The sequence below is a fragment of the Engystomops pustulosus genome, chromosome 7, assembly GCF_040894005.1.
Source record: "Engystomops pustulosus chromosome 7, aEngPut4.maternal, whole genome shotgun sequence".
Classification (NCBI taxonomy): domain Eukaryota; kingdom Metazoa; phylum Chordata; class Amphibia; order Anura; family Leptodactylidae; genus Engystomops; species Engystomops pustulosus.
The window spans coordinates 90042439-90058556 of NC_092417.1; the positions used below are offsets into that span (position 1 = coordinate 90042439).

Below are 16118 nucleotides of genomic sequence, written 5' to 3' on the forward strand. Positions count from 1 at the left end.
TAGTCTATTCCAGGGTCACCTGATCAGGCCAGCCAACCACTGCTATCGACGTGTAAGGGTACCACGTCATGCTGGGTGGAGTGCAGAGTCTCCTGGCTTGTGATTGGCTCTGTTTCTGGCCGCCAAAAAGCAAAACGGCGGGAGATGCCATTATCTCGAGCTGGCGAAATACTCGTCCGAGCAACGAGCAGTTTCGAGTACACTAATGCTCGAACGAGCATCAAGCTCGGACGAGTATGTTCGCTCATCTCTAATAACTATATATCCTTAAACCCCTCTAATGACATAATAATAGTCACTTTTAGATGTCGCACATTAACAGAACCCTCCGCGCTTCATATGAATGTGAGTGAGAACCTCATAACAATGGAGGACAGTGTGAAATAAAAACTATTCCAGAACATGTGAGTGTTTTTGGTGATACATATAACTTTATGGACATGTTCTATGTTGCTGTGTTAATATGTCGCCACAAGGGGATTGAAAGTTCATTGTAATCAATTTTCGAAAAAAAAAAAAAAACTTTCTCAAAATAAAAGGCAATAAGAGAAAGTTATTCTTAGATAGTTCTGGATAGGAGAGGGTTAAAGACATGAATATTAGTGGATATTATTCCTTCTCAGAATGTAGTTACATTTAAAGTGAATATTTCCATTATCTGTGAGGTGCAGCAGCTCCTGTGTGCAGCAAATTCTCCCTGTAGACTGATGGCTAAGAATCTGGAGGGGGCTACAATTCAGGGGACTGTATCTCTGGCTCTGACACATAGAACCTCACTTCCTTTTTCCTATCAAAGAAGAGAGTCTCTTTTATATGAATCTAAAGTTGTGTTTCTTAGTTTCAGGAAAACGGAGATATTAACTGTTTAAATGCCGTCAGGAGTGATTTTTATATATAAGAAACCACACCTAATATTCCCACTTCAAACCTGAATATCTCTGAATCCAGGGCACCTAGAAACACAATTCTAGATTCATTTAAAAGAAGAGATGCTCCCCTTTCAGCGCCAGCTCTGCGCCACCTGGTACCAGAAATGGACTTGTCAATTCTCCATGATGATTTTTACATGCTCAATTTGAGTTTACTGGAGGTGAGCGACTTTATTGTCCTCCCTAAATCATTTGACTTTCATATACACTTACACTGCATTGCACTTGCAAGTGTCCCCAGATACCCCCAATATAGATTGTGGGTCCTCATAGGCAGAATTACCCCTTCCACTCAGATCTCTGTACTTTTTGTATTTTTTACATAAATTAGTTTTTTTCTCAATGTGATGTATGTGAACCACTTATTGTGGAGAGCACTACGGAATGAATGGTGCTCTAAAAATTAATAATAATAATACACCTCTATCCCCATGCTGTATTGCACAAGGCGCCGTCCTCTTGAGTTTTCCGTTTCCTTTCTAGTGTATGTAGTGGTCAGAACAGGTTCCTGCATACCTGCTTTCAATCATCTTAATGCAGTCTCTGTTTAGCCGCTACAAAGTTTACAGCTAAACTATGGTTGTTGTACCCTTACCAATCTAATAGTTAGGACATGTCCTGAGAATAGACCATATATTTTTCTGGACAGAAATCTTTTAAAATGAATAAATTAACCAAATAATCAAGCAAGTAGAACGGGGTTTTGTGTTAATGCTACCTCTGTAGTTAAGAAAGTCTTTCCCCCTTTCTTTACAATTGGTTATTGCGTATGGTATAGGTCATATTTATGAAAAAACTGTCCTACATGGAGAACGATGATCCTTCGAATTATCTAGCCTTTGAGCTCCCCTCACTTTGCAGCTTTGTTTTTGCATTCTGCAGAGCTTGAATCTCCAAGCTGTAAAGCTTAAATTAATACGTGTCTACTCCTGATGCATACAAAGTTTGGAGAATCTTGTGTCATAAAATGTTAATGATATAATTAGACAGTAACGGCTTAGTTTTATAAATGATTGAATGGGCAAGAAAACGGAGTGCATGGAAGGTCATTTACATAAAGAAAACTACAGGACATTAACTGGTAATGTGAATATGCGGGCAGTACGGGCAGGTGACACATGGAAGTAGACTCAAAGGGATCTGTTGATAAATGGTGTTTTGCATTAAAGTCATCTGTCTAAGTCAACCCTACGATCCTACATGCACAGTGGGGTTAGAGGGAATAGCAGAAATGCAAGCATAAGCTCCCCAATGTATAAGAATGGTCTTGTCGTATGTTTTCTAGTACATGTAACCCCTCTGCTACATTTAGTTAATCAATGGTTCTCTGGTGAACTCCATTGCTCACCCCTAACCTCATGCTCCCAAAGATTTTTATAATGTTTTAAATACTAAGGCTTGCTCTATTTTTACACCATACCTCAAGTCTCCACCAAACTCCTATTCTTACCTTGCATCCAAAGCAGTCTGCTATAGAAACTAGTGTTCTCCACACCATATAGAGATTAATATTTCCAAACACATAATGAATCTAGCCCAATAAGTTACAATAGTAATATTCATCATTCTTATAAAATGGTACCTCTATGTTTGCCAGTTTCATGGTCAGCCACCCATAACATCACATCTAATATCTAGGCTTATCCTTTATGTCGATATTTTATTACATGACCTGGAAATAAAACAATGATATCATTGTACTATATTTAGACCATTATTTTATCTCCATGACCAAAGCAACGCTGCTCACCACATTTACACTGCTCAGCGCTATAATCGGACGTGAGACTAGTGTTAGGATATTGTACCAGATGTACACAGTGTAAATTGGAGAGACATTTTAACACATTGGGAGTCATGCATTGGTGAACATAATTTTTGCTCCTTTGGAAAAATGTTATCTTCAGAACATCTTTCCTGTGTTTGCCAAGAGATTACTATGATGCATGGTAACTACAAATATCCTGTGCTCATTCATTCATCAAGAGGACATACTAGGTTCAAAAAAGTTAATTGGTTAGCTAAATTGTGACATTTCCGCTGCTATGCCTTGGAGTAGCCCATCTTGATAACAGAACTTCTAAGGACAAAAATCTGATTGACGCTGAACTTCAGAACATGACAACTTGTATAGCAATTTAAAAACAAGGATGATGCTGTGTGCTCAAAAAGAGTAAAATGTAGACTAGAAGGATAACAAGTGACTGACTATAGTGTATACCAGATGCTGAAATTTTATGAGGTCTGTTTCTTTTCCCTGGAACAGAAGCATGAGGGGGGCGATTTATTAAAATTGCCATTTTGAACGCCAGTTATTAAAGGCTTTGGTCTCTTGCTAGATCTGGACAGCATGCCGGAATGAATATTTGCAAGGTCAGAACTGTTTTCTGGTGTAGACTAAAATGATTATGGCTCTTCCCCACCCCATAACACCTCACTCTTTACAAAACTGCCCCTGGTAAGCTCTTCCAGCTACTCACTTTGCTACCATGCCCAGCGGTAGGAACTCTTGTGCTACGAGGAAGGCGTGGGCATACCAACACCTTCCTACCCAGCACCTACTGCTGGGCACTGGCTTTACCGAGCACTAAACATAGACAAAATGTCTGAATCTCCCCTGTAAGGAATCAGCCAACACCTACTGATGATGGGGAACCCACCTTAAAGGATGTTTTCAAGGCCATATCCTCATGCAACAAATCTTTGTCTGTTCTCAACCTTAAAGTGGTCTCTGTGGCAGAGGACTAGGCTATTATGCATCATGATTTAAAGAAGCTGTCAGAGCACAAGTCCACCATTGAGGAAACCATGCAAGCAAATGTTGGAGCATTGGACGTCATCTAAATAATCATCTGCAAAGAAATAATGTTAAACTTGTGTACCGTAGAAAGTTGAAGGTTCCAGGTACTCAACCTACAGAATTTTTTGAGTCCAGGCTTCTTGAGATGTTATGCAAGGATATTCTCACTCCTTCATTTTCAGTGGAGTGGGGTGACAGGGTGCCAACCAAACCTCTTCCTCTGGGGAATCATCTTATATCAATGCTGGTAAAGGTCCTGCATTATTGAGATTGAGATATTCTATATTGTAGAGATAGAGTGGGAAGAGGAGCTATCCATAGCCTATCAAATGGTGTCACTGTTTCTGCCAAAGCTTTGTGCCCTGCAATTTATGATGTATCTGGCAAGTCTGCTACTTGTTGCTCTGGACACCACACATTTATGCACTCATCCACAAGGGGCTCTACACTGGCTAGACACTCATAAGCATCATCTACATGAGGATGGGAATGCTACATGACTATGATATCCAGACAAGACCTATGTGAGTATGGTTGCATTACTCACATAGGTCTTGTCTGTATTCATGAGTAGACTGTATGATAAACGTCTTACTGGTTATATGGACATTTTCTTTGTTGGTGGGAATGCTTTATGGATAGGGCATTTGTGTTACACTGTGTAGCTGTCATTATATGTTTATTTCATTACTGGATCCACCATTCACAATAAGTTGTTTCTACTGAGGAAGGGGCAGTATCACATTCGGGTGCTGCCTGTCATTGCTCTAGCCTCTGAGTTTAACAATTTTCTTGCAGGCGGTAGTGTCTTTTCCCCATGGGATTCCGATAGGGCCTGGTACAAGTGCCTGCGACCTACTTCTGTGCTAATGGAATGTGACATCCGGGCTCCTTCAGCTGTGGCAGCTGAAAGGCCATACATTTAAAGTGTGAGTGCAGATACACAATAGAAGATCAGAGACCACGTAACATGGCTAACAACTGTAGTGGTTACCATATTGCCCCATGCATTTCAGAGTGAAGAGTGAAATAAGGCATCCCCATCTCATTAAGCATTTTATACGGTTCCAGGAAATAGAGTTGGTTGGACCGCTAAAGTAGGGGAAGTTGGGATAAACTCATCCTGTGTAAGGAGGCATAGTAGATTTGTAAATTGGACTGTTTGCAGCCAAAGGTCCTGAATGACATTCTGTCATTCACCAGCTTTATCTGATATTCTTGGTCAGAAAAGATGGAATTCTTCTATATCATACATTCTGATCTGTATTGAAGTACATAGAATCCTGTGTTTTCCCTTGTGCATTGATGGTGCCCCCTCTAATATACACACAAGGCTTCCTCATTTATATACTTTCTCCAAATACACCAAGACCTACACATATACACTTCACACTTTGTCCTCGTTTTGTACATTTTTCTGACATGAGGTGGTACTGCAGTCTCATACCCATTTCTTGAACTTTATTCCATGTATATGATGCATTAGGGTAGTATCCTTATCCCTAAATTATTACCTGAGAATATGTTCCCCCTGTATCTCATAGGAAAGTCTTTGTTATTCACTTTGTCTCCCATATGCTTATTGTCATCTGACACTCCCCCCTCATTCCAGTGATATCTACTGTCTCCTCATGTGGCCACCAACTGTAATAACCACTGTAAGGCAGTGCCTGGAAAGGTCATCAATGGTATCTATATTCCAGCTAGGTTTTTCTCCTATGCTTGGTAAAGGGATGGCCATTGATGATTTATCCAGGTTCTGGGGCTGAGTTAATGGAGCTCATTAGCCCGCACCTGGTCCAGGACTTTAGAAACCCGAGCTGCACCATGGGAGGTTTCTCTGACCAGCGCTAGAGGTGATGCTGTGTGTGAAACAAGCCTGAAGGTAAAGACTGCCATTGTGTTTGTTTGAACACAAGCACCCACAACAGCCCCCCCATGGATTCCCAGTAATGGATATGTATATACAATATATCCCAACACTACACCAGCTACTGGATATATCCTGATGATAACAACAATACATAATCTTTATGTAGCACCATCAAATTCCATAGTACTTTTCAGATTCTGGGTAACATATATAAGCAAAATAGGACATAAGAGTAATAACATTCATGTGAAACAATAGGAATGAGGGCCCTTCTCACAAGAACTTACAGCCTATCATAGTCACCGTAGTCACATCCAGTACCTGACTATTCACATGCATACATGTGACTAGAGGGGCTCAGCCCGTGAGCCCCTCTAGTCACATGCATACATATGGAGAGGGCTCAGCCCGTGAGCCCTCTCCATGCAATGTGACCCGACCGCCGCCGTAAATACACGGCGGGCGGTCGCGAACTGATTAATTAACAATACTAATAATATTTGTTCTCATTACAGTGATGGGCAGACTATGGTAACAAAGGAGTTAATGGGGGTGGCCACTTTACCTCATGTTTTTGTAATATGCACACAATAGCATATATTTTTACTCCAATGTGAATTGGATATGGATACAGATTGCAAATGTAGATACACTTATAGATACACTCACTGAAGGAAGAAAAACCTTACACTGAGTTATGTATGTATGGTAAAACTAACATCTTGAGTATCTATATTTACACATGTAAAGTCTGAAGTAACCAAAAATAACAGCCTTTTTCTAAGAAAAGAACAGAATAAAAAGGTGCCTTGTGTGTAAAACCCTATGGAGGAAGTCATAACTAAAGTAAGCAGCTCCTAGTGCTACAACAGTTGTAGCAGTGTTACACTACTACCTTTATCAGAACCCTCCAATAACACTAGAAGACACTGCAGCACTGTACAATAGAAACGCTGTGCTGTAAGCGGTCAGGCATATTCATGATGCTTCGCCCCCGGACCGCCCCTCCCACTCCATAGGCCGGCGGTGACTGCCGAGCTTCATACAGCAGTAATACTTATTTTCCAATAACATAGGATCAGCCTTCCTCCAGTGAGAGCTCTGACAAAAATATATTTCTATGCTAAGCTTATTTCATGCCACAATTCTAGCTTTGTGGAGGTACCTGTAATTGGGGACAACAGATAGGGCAGTGTATCCAAAGGCTAGTTGCCCACAAGCAAGTTTGATGCCTGCAATCCTCATCTATCTCGAATTGTGTGCTTGATGGAACGTCCGGCCCAAACCCTCATAAACTGGAACTGAACTCAGCATGTGAGTTTAATTCTGGGTAATTAGTGTTCGGGCTGGAACTTCCACACAAACATCAAACTGGCTTGTGAGCAATAGGCCTTACACAGAAGATATTTATGCCTCAGCCAGAAACCCTACTCCATGTGCAAGGGGCAGGGATTTCTGAGGAAAGAGGCACATGACAACCACTCATGATTCTGCCCTCTACAAGTTACAAAACTGCCCCATGTTTTTCTCTGCCTTACTGCCACTGGGCTTGTACGCAGAAAGGGTCAAAGGGTCAGTGTGCATCATTCAGTACCTTAACATACCCCTGGTCAATCATTTTATGGCCCAGTTTATAAAAGGCACCACCCTCGGCAGAAAGGTTACTGAGCAATTAAATGTTCTAGCCTTGTCTGGTGATTTACGTTGGAGATCTTAACATACTACCATCAGCATTTTAAAGATATTTCATAGAACATGACCTCCATAGACAGGACATCCAAAATCCACTTGCTTTTCTGCCATTAAACCAGGTTGTATACTGCCGTATACACACAACCAACACCAATGTAAGAGTAGTAGGAGAATGAGCTAAATCACCAAAACACAAAAATTTCTCTCTTCTGTTCCCGAAGCTGCCAGACTATCAGATGGTGATTGCACCACAAAGTTATAAGCAGATATAATAGTTCTCAATCTCCACTGTACTCTCTGCTCCCTCTCTACACATGTGATGAATTAAACGAATCCTAAATTTCACTTTATAATATCATAAACAGCGCAGGGAAAAAAACGAGAACAGTAAATATTTTTGCCATAAAAGTTGTATGCGCCGCGATCATTTTTCACAGCTCTTTATGTTTTGTCGCTTCATTACCTGAGACATTCTCTGCTCACAGTTAAGTGCATCCATAATATACAGTTTGTATTTGTCCTTAGAAGCTCCTGATTTCTCTTCGGCATGGAAAACTCTGCTAAAGATGGCGTCCTCATTACAGCTGATAGCGGGGAGGTGAGGACTCTGTTAATGATTCACTCCATCAGAATGTATTAAGCCTTTTTAAGACTTGAAAAGCTGTGTGACAGTAACTTTACACTGACTGTAACCATGTAAATAGAGAAAAACCGTGTTAATTAAAATGCTCACATTAACAATCTTTCATCATTGCTGAGAAATAATAATTACATTTCCATGCCATTTGTGCATCTCCTCCAACCTCCCTGTAATCCAGTATCAAACAGAGGCAGACATAGGCAACTAAGGACCCCAACAGTGTGTGGGTTCCCCTCTGACAGCCATCCTGCAGTTACTAACCTGATTTCTAATCACTGCAAACATTTTTTTTCCTGTTATTTTTTTTTTAAATCAGATAAACTTTATTAAAGCAGATAATTACAAGTATTGTCTTGCATTTCTTTATACATATACCAAATGAATGTAAACCTTGACAAATAGAACATTGTTATTTTCATAACTTAAACCCCTACCCAACCAACACCCCCCTCCACTCACGGTCCATTCCCCTCTCTTCCCCTCCTCATCCTGATTGATAGGCTCCATGTCCAGATGCAGAACCCCCTACCTCTCCACATCTCCCCTATTTTCCTCACGTCCCTGATGTCTATCTTAGTCGCCATCTCTCCCATCTCCTGAGCATTTCTGTTGTTCCCAGTCCCGGACACTCCAGCCATTTACACCATTGCTTGTTATACTTCTTAATCGGTTAAGGACCGGGCTCTTTCCTGTTTTTTCATGTCCATTTTTCACTCCCCACCTTCAAAAATCTATAACTTTTTTATTTTTACACGTAAAGAGCTGTGTGATGGCTTGTTTTCTGCGTAACAAATTGCACTTCATAGTGATGGTATTAAATATTCCATGCCATGTACTCAGAAGCGGGAAAAAAAATCCAAATGCAGTGAAAATGGTGAAAAAAACGCATTTGCGCCATTTTCTTGTGGGCTTGGATATTACGCCTTTTACTGAGCGCCCCAAATGACATGTCTACTTTATTCTTTGGGTCGGTACGATTAAGGGGATACCAAATTTGTATAGGTTTTATAATGTTTTCATACATTTACAAAAATTAAAACCTCCTGTACAAAAATTTTTTATACTTTAGTTTATGGAGCTGTGGATGGTGTCATTTTTTGCGAAATTTGATAATATTTTCAATGATATCATTTTTAGGACTGTACGACCTTTTGATCACTTTTTATAGATTTTTTTATATTTTTCAAAATGGCAAAAAAGTGCCATTTTCAACTTTGGGCGCTATTTTCCGTTACGGGGTTAAACGCATTGAAAAACCGTTATCATATTTTGATAGATCGGGCATTTTCGGATGTGTTGATACCTAATGTGTTTTTACTGTTTATTTATATTTATGTCAGTTCTAGGGAAAGGGGTGTGATTTGAAATTTTAGGTTTTTTTATTATAATTTTTTTTTTTAACTTTTTTTATTTTTACTATTTTTCAGACTCCCTAGGGTACTTTAACCCTAGGTTGTCTGATCGATCCTATCATATACTGCCATACTACAGTATGGCAGTATACGGGGATTTTCCTCCTCATTCATTACAATGTGCTATGAGCACATTGTAATGAAGGGGTTAAAACGAAATAGCCTCGGGTCTTCGGAAGACCCGAGGCTACTATGGAGACGGATCGCCACTCCCCGGTGACGTCACAGGGAGCGGCAATCCCAGGTAAGATGGCGGCGCCGCTATCTTCTTGAGGCTGCTGGCAGCTTTGGCGGCAGCCATCGCTGTGAAAACACCGGGTGTTACCGGTAAGCCTTTGCTGCAATATGCAGCAAAGACTTACCGGCTATGGAGAGGGCTCAGCCCGTGAGCCCTCTCCATGCAGCGCGACCCGACCGCCGCCGTGAATACACGGCGGGCGGTCGCGAGCAGATTAATTAACAATACTGATAATATTTGTTCTCATTACAGTGATGGGCAGACTATAGTAACAAAGGAGTTAATGGGGGTGGCCACTTTACCTCATGTTTTTGTAATGTGTGTGTAAGTGTGGGGAGCAGGATATTAAGTAATTTACTAATATACATCTGTTAATCGCTTCCCGCTCTGCGTCTGCAGTGACGCAGAGCCAATGCCGGTTCAGCTCAAGATCTGAGCCGAACCGGCATCAGAAAACACAGGATGCCGGGTTACTGATAGCCGGCACCCCAGTGTAACACCAGCGATCGGAGTGGGGTCCAATCGTGGGTGCTTAACCCGTTAGATGCATCTAACATGCCTCTAGGGGGTCTCTCACCCACAATCGCCCCCCCCCCCCCCGAGCCATTTTCAGGGGGGCACCGATCGTTGTTATGGCAGTGATGGGGTCCGATCTGGTCCCCAGCACTGCCTAAAATGCAAGCAAGAAAACCAGCTCACCTCCTGTTTAGGACATGCTGAGCGAGGCACGGGCCTCCCCTCTGCTGGGGTGAAGTATCCAGGGTGAACAAAATGACTAAGGACGGTTAACCCGCCCGAAACGCGTAAGCTGTTGCTGTTTCCCCACATTGTGGATGTTGCATTAACTTTGCACGAATAAAGGACTTCAAACGTATTGCCTGGAGCCTGGATGAGCCGTCATTTTGTTCACCCCAGCACTGCCTGCAAGAACTGCCGGTAAAATGACGTCATCTTACTGGCACAGTGCCAGCCTATGCAATACATGAGTATTGCAGAGCATTAGCATGAACAAGCAATCAGATGATTGCTTGTTCATGTCCCATGCTAGAAAAAATGAAAAAGTAAAAAAAAAAAATAATTATTCAATAAAAAATTAAGAAAGAAATCAATAAAAATGGCCAAAAGCCCCAAAACACAAAAGGAGACATATAATGCAAAAAAAAAATTCTAAATCAAAACAAAAACCCCCACATATATAGTATCACCGCGTCCGTAACAACCCGTAGAATAACAGTCAATAATTATTGAACTCGCACAATAAACGTCGTAAAAAAAAAAAACCTGTTATAAACCCTCCAAAAATTATGATTTTTACCTATTCAATCCCACAAAAAAAACATATGTACTCCAGAATGATACTGTTGCAAAGTACAACATGTCCTGCAAAAAATGAGCCATCAACCAGCTCCATAGCCAAAAAAATAAAAATGTTATACCACTTGGAAGACGGCAATACAAAAATAATAGATTTTTCCCCACATTAGGGTTTTATTTGACAAATTTAGTAAAACGTAAAAAAAAATATTCATGTATGGCATCCCCGTAATCGTATCAACCCTTAAAATAAAGATGACATGATTATTAGGCTAAACGGTGAACACCAAAAAAAAAAAAAAAAGTTAAGAATCCAGTACAGAATTGATGCTTTTCTACTCCTGCCCTCAAAAAAAAGTTCCTAAATTTTCAACAATAGGGGATACCAAGCCCAAAATGTTAACACTGGAAAAAACATCTCATCCCGCAAAAAAAAATGCAGTCACATGGCCCCAATAACGAAAAAGCGAAAATTGTATAGCCTACAGAAGGGGCCAATGAGGAAACTAAAATCCGGCAGCTGCAGGGCGCTCCTTCCCTTCTGTGCCTCGCTGTGCGCCCATAAAACAAGTAACGGCTACATGTGGGGGGTCTCTGTACTCAGGAGAAATTATAGAACAAATTGTATGGTGGGTTTTCTCTTTTTATCTTTTGGAAATGTGTAAAATTTGGGGCTAAATGATGTATAACCAGCACAATTTGACCATTCTAAATTTCACCTCCATTTTGATTCAATTACTATGAAGATCTCAAGGGGTTAACAATCTTTGTAAAAGCTGTTTCTGATAGCTTGAGGGGTGCAGATTTGAAAATGGGTTGGTTATTTAGGGGGTTTTGATGATAAATATGTAAAATTTCATTCAAAACTGTATTTATCTCCAAAATAGTCAATTCTGAAAATCCGGAAAAGCGATATTCGATTTGTAAGCCGCATGACATCAAAATAAAATAATATCCAGACATTTCAAATATGATGAAAATGTAAAGTAGACATATGGGAAATGTTATTCAGAAATGTATTTAGGGGGTAAATCTATCTGGCTAAAAAAGCAATGATTTTGAATTTTGAAAATGGCAAATTTTTCAAAAAATCATTTTTTCATTTTTTTTGTAAATAAACGCAAAACTTATCATCCAACATTTACCACTAAAATGAAGTACAACATGTGGGGGGAAAAACAATCTCAGAATCACTATGATAAGTAACAGTGTTCAAAAGTTATAACCATAGAAAGCTACGCATGTCAGAATCCAAAAAATCGGGCTGAGCCTTAAGCTACAAAATGGCTGCATCCTTAAGGGGTTAATAGTTATGCACTGTTTTTATGATATGTAATTTGAAGCCTCATCTTTCCTGACTACAAAATGGCTGCAGATGGAGAGTCATGTGATCTCTGTCCATGAAAAATTACCCTGTCAGGAACTTGATCTTACATTCATAAGTATTCAATTTTAAAACTGTAGCTCAATGTCCTCAACTTGTAAGGATCTCACCAGGCTTAAATGTAGCTAACAATCTTCCTCCAATCCCCAAGGATTGGATGCTCTGTGTTTGTATCCAATAGGGTGGGTATTTGGTTAATGCAATTTTATTTATATTTTTTTCTATTCATGAATACTATCATAAGGTCCTATCATGGTGATTGCTCATGAACAGATATGATCACATGACACTCCACCTGCAGCCATTTTTGGTCAGGAATGTCTCTGGCTGATGTCTTGTTGAGGTAAAAGGCGTCACTTTAGTTATCAATAAAATTTTGAAATTTGATTTTAGAAGAAAGGAGGCCAAGGATAACAAATATAAGAAGGTTACCACAGTCACCGTTGCTGGATCTTTGAGTAAGTGTCCTTGATTTATCATGCTTAATTTTGGTGGCAGAATTCCTTTAAAGCGTAACCCTGAAGTTACCTGGCCAAATATAGTTTTGGCACAGCTGGAGAGATTCTTTGACAACAATTCCAATGATACCTATATTGTGCTGCTTCTTCCTAGCTTGAGATCAATTCTGATGTATCAGACCTTCTCATAAAAATATCTTTGGCTTATGCTGAAATTAATGGCCATCTCCTGATTGCAACATCACCCACCATAACATAAATTATTACACACATATATACATCTATCCACTGTTACACAGATATAGCTATAATCTTTTTTGTTTCAATCTTTTTATTGGTTTTTGTAACAAGAGGGTAACAGCGTAAAAAACATAATCCTATTAGTACTCTGACAGAACATTATTCAATTGCTTATGCTCACGCAGGAGCTCTATAATCATTTACATTCTATTCAGAGAATCCAGTATAGTTTGGGTTAGGGGAGGGGGGGATGGGGATGGGGATGTACCAAGGGAGGTAAGGTAGATATAGCTATAATCTAATACATCCTTATGATTACTATACACACTACCTGCCATAATGGAGGTGTCAGCCAGGCTGCTCACTCTACCTTCATCCAAGGGCTGTGGGGGATGGGGAGTACCAAGAAAGGAGGAGGAGACAACAGCCTTCATTGTATGTATCAGATTGCTGTGCTGATCCTTTCCCTTTTCTTCACTGACCTGACTATAGCCCTGTCAAAGCCTAGAAGTTGGTAGTGTGCAAGGAAGCCTTATTTATCATAACTGATTAAAAGGAGCAGTTGATGGAGGAGGAGTTGATGTGTGTGTGGAAGCATGAGAGCAGAGTGTAGACAGAGTAGACAAGACAGAGTTACTGAGCAAAGACAAGAACTAGCCCATTGCATAGACATATCCCTAACCCTTCTGTGACCTCCCAGTCTGTAGACTTAATCTCTTGTTTTCTCCTCTTTCACTCTACGGTTACTTCTTAGCAACCAGAATGCCAAGCTGACAGGAAACGGGCGAGGCAGGATATAGCAGGGAAACAACTGCAATAAGGTAATGAATGTATTTTGGAAAAATGTTAGTTTTGAGCTATTGCAACTATAGATAAAACTTTATAAAAGTTGCAGTTTTATGCACTTTAAGTATAAAGCAGCCAAGCCCTATGTCTGGCATGCTATACACAAAAAGGGTGTTCAAAAACTCTCCGCATATGTGCATTCAAACAAGATTGTAGGTGGGGAACACATGGGCTCACAGGTCTATTGAATGTAATCCCAAAATAATACATTTATCAAAAACAGTTCAAACTGCATTATGTGTACTTTGGCTGGGAAATGTGCAGGGTACGCCAGTGTCAGGAATTGTGGCGCACCTTCTTCATTAATCTGGCGCTTAGTGCACTGTTCTGGCAGAATGCACCAACATAATTCTGAGACTTTGCATGGTAAATGTGGCACGTGGTCCAACTCTGCACCAGAAGGCCCCTTAATGTGCAGAATTTTGTGTTGCGTTGGATATGGTGCAGAACACTTTATAATTATGTGTGCAGGAAGTTTGCACTATAAAGAATGTGCAAAGTCAGACAGAAAACTGTTGCAGGGGCCTATGTATTTCCATATCAACATTTCCCTTTCTTTCTGGCCACTTTTAGGAAAACTCCAGGCATCACAGTGTGTGAGTTTCGATTTGCCCCTTTAAGCTATGTTTTACTGGTAAGTCTAGAAGTGAAGCAGCTGAAAATCCTTTTAGTATTTTAAAAAGATTTAGAAAAAGCCGTGCACATCAATACTATGAAACAAACCTGGCTGCCACTTGATACACACCAATTCATTTTATCTGTCTGTGAAAAGCAATGCATTAGTAAAAATGGATATTGATCAGACCCCAATTTATTATAGTTTTCAATTATAGTGTTTAAACTAAAATCTGTCTTATTATCAAGGTGCTTTACAATCTGTCATAAATTTCAGGTCTGTAAGTGGATTATATTAACCAAAAAGGTACTCAGTGCCGCTGCCAAGTCCTTGTTAATATAACAAGCCAGAGGAGCTAACTGTATTTTACAGGCTGAGGATCTCAAGGTGTTTCCTAATATTTTACATGGTTGATGTAAGAGCCATTTATAAAACTAGAGGAAGTGTTACTTAGGTTTCCATATTCAATCAGCCATTGAGTCGGAATCATAGAAGCTGAATGGTCATGATGAAGAGAAGAGATCAATGCGGAGGATTTGCAGGTGATATATATATAATAAGTCATTTAGCATTTCTTAGTCAGGAATGTGTCGTAAATTATGGGCTGCTGCTGAATTGCTCTGAAGCAAATGTACTGTGCCATGTTTGTAGTGTGCGAGGGAGCTGTGAATGTCTGATCAAGACATAAAAAAGAGATCACAAGTGCCAGACTCATGCTGAATAGATCAAGGGATTTAAGACTATTCCTTTCACGCCAGAAAAATGGGAGAGGAATGCAGCAAATCAGAAAGTGCAGCCATTACTTGCCTTTTCATTTAAAGGGAAAGAACAAAATTATGGAATACACATACAGTGAGTATGGAAAGTATTCACACTCTTTTACATTTTTTGCTCTTTGTTTCATTGCAGCCAATTGGTAAGCTCACTTATTTACACATTGCACCCCATCTTGACATAGAAAAACAGAAATGTAGATATTGTTGACTGTATTTTGTGTTACTTTGACTGTAAATTCTTCTTCTGTGCATATTTCTATTGTAATCCCCATTAGAACAATGGACTCCATAAGTGGCATTGCTACACAGTGTACATCCTGTGCCATGTATGCTTTCCTTGAACAGCCGTTCGAGGGGGAATACTGCTGTGTGGGATGTATGAAAATTGCTCATCTGGAAGCCCAGATTCTGGATCTAAATGAGCAAGTTTCAAGGCTGCGGGCAATTGACAATATGGAGCGAAGTTTGCTGCTCCTGGAGCACAAACTCTCTGGGGAAGATGGGTGTGGGGAGGGAAGTATGGAGGTGCAGAGTGAGGGGGCAGCTAGTTGGGTAACATGTAGAAGGCGGGGTAGAGGGAAGAGTTGTAGGGAGTCTAGTCCTGATCTGGTGCACCCCAATAAGTTTGCCAGGCTGGCGGATGAGGGGGATATCAGCTCTGGGGTAGCAAGGCTGCAGCAAGACGTGGCCTCTAGCAACCAGGGGACTGTCTGCTCCAGTAAGAAGGGTAATGGGAGCACAGGCAAGGTCAGTCAGGTGCTGGTAGGGGGAGATTCGATTATTAGGGGAACACACAGGGCAATCTGTCACAAAGACCGTGCATACCGAACAGTGTGTTGTTTGCCGGGTACTCGGGTTCGGCATGTTGCGGATCGGGTTGACAGTTTACTGGGAGGGGCT

The 16118-nt window shown here is 40.5% G+C and overlaps 1 long non-coding RNA gene across 1 annotated transcript in view; it reads left to right on the forward strand.

Moving 5' to 3' along the window:
* Positions 1-5562: 5562 nt before the first annotated feature.
* Positions 5563-16118, forward strand: part of LOC140068886 (uncharacterized) — a 90887-nt gene continuing 80331 nt past the window's right edge. Inside the window, exons 1-4 of the long non-coding RNA XR_011848613.1 lie at positions 5563-5614; positions 7820-7892; positions 12676-12740; positions 13735-13801. This is a non-coding gene — a long non-coding RNA (uncharacterized lncRNA). The remainder of the gene's footprint in view (positions 5615-7819; positions 7893-12675; positions 12741-13734; positions 13802-16118) is intronic.